Raw genomic sequence first — 1,916 nt, 5'->3', positions numbered from 1 at the left:
TTTATATAACAATTCAAACCATTTGAGAGAATATTTTACAATTTCTGGATCAAACCACCTGGCTCAGCTCCCCATATCAAATAACTATATATATTTAACATTTAAAGCATCCAATCACTACAAACCCTCACAGATAATCAAGTTCAATTTAATGACCTTGATGTATCTGATTATCTACCAAGTTCAACTTAATGACATTGAAGACTTTCACAAACTGTTTTTAATTTTTCATTACAAAACCTCAAGTTTCAAATTAATGAACTTGTTTATTTTCTGAGACATGTTCAGTATACTTAGATTTTGAAACTCAGCTTTTAGACATCGGTTGTCGAAACATAAAGTGAATCAAAATCTTTTTGTAATTTTATATAATGAAATGCAATAACAAATATTCACAAGTATATTTTTGTTGAGTTCGTGTCAGAGGATCATATAAGTTTATGACACATCACGAGCACCGTTGATCTATATAAACTTTAAGCTTTAAACGATTCACTTAGAGTGTCAGTATACTGATCTACTTAAATTTTCACACAAACTTCAATTGATTCAAGATACGAGACTCGTGTTTTAAGAACTTAATCTTATTCGTGTGTTCCACCTTAGAATATACTCATGTATCAAGATTCCCTAGATTCAGTCTTACAGGTGAGATACCTAATTGATATCCGTCTCTGGGTTAGTGCGAAACCTTGAGAGCTCAAGTTAGAACTTCCGTTCAGTCAAAGAGATGAAGGCTCGATTTAAGGTGTGTTCCACTTAGGAATCTTCTTTACAACTGCACTTGATATATATCTTTCGATATTTTCTCAATTTTTAGGCAGAGGGAAAGTTTTAAGCGTAAAAGCATTATACGAGGTCTAGGCCATTGTTGATGCAAAATTAGAAGACCAGGTATAATACCCCCAAATATCAATAAGTATAAAGACCTAATATCTCAGAATCAGGCAATCTCTCAAACGAAATTTCGGAGTACTAAGTCCATATATCCGAGAGATGTTCCCCACGAGATAAGAAAGTTATTGATTTTATGTTTATATCTCGAAATCAATTTAGGAAATGTGTAAAAACCTACTGGCATATCATCAGTGAGACCATTTATCACATTTTAACATTCCATTTCTTTAGCATGCTGTGACTGTAACACCCCGTGTTTCGAAAGTCAAAGTACAAGTCAAAGGAAGAAAAGATTGCTAATTGCGATCTGTCACTCTTTGCTTAATTATTGATTGTACTTCTTGACTTGTAATCGAATCTTTTAATTTGTGTACTTTAGTTGTATTATGTGGAGTATCTATTAATAATCGCAGTTTATCGCTAATCGACTTATCGCAATCGCTATCGCACCGCAACTCGAATTATGTGTTCTGGATATTATTTTACATGTGTGTGCTACTTATGTGTTACTTGTGCATGTTTATTTATGTCTTGTGGTGATTATTCGAAAACGCAATCGCAACTCAATCGCATCGCAATCTTATCGCAAACTCGAGATGTAAAGTTAGTTATATGTTAGTTAGGTTATTTGTGTAACTATTGTTTAATGATATCGCACCGCTTACCCGCAACGCATCGTAACGCTCAACGCACGAAACAAAACATCGAAACGCAACTTGCCGGAGACATTCGATCGAATGGTCATCCGTCTAGATGACCATCTGATCGGATGGCCATCCGATCGGGTTGCCATCCGACCCGTCACTTGTGCACCGACTTTCCTCTTTTGGACACCTATAAATACCCCCTATCACATCACAAACAGTGATGTGACAGCTCTGGTGCGACCCTTTGACTTCCAGATCTCTTTTCCCTCGATTTCTTGCGATTCTTGTAAGTTTCTTCCTCAAATCTTGTACATCTATCATCTACACACGCTTCTTCATCATTTTCACCTTTGAATCTTAACTTTAACCATG

Source organism: Helianthus annuus, chromosome 4, assembly GCF_002127325.2.
Source record: "Helianthus annuus cultivar XRQ/B chromosome 4, HanXRQr2.0-SUNRISE, whole genome shotgun sequence".
NCBI lineage: Eukaryota > Viridiplantae > Streptophyta > Magnoliopsida > Asterales > Asteraceae > Helianthus > Helianthus annuus.
Note: the sequence above shows the minus strand (reverse complement) of the source record.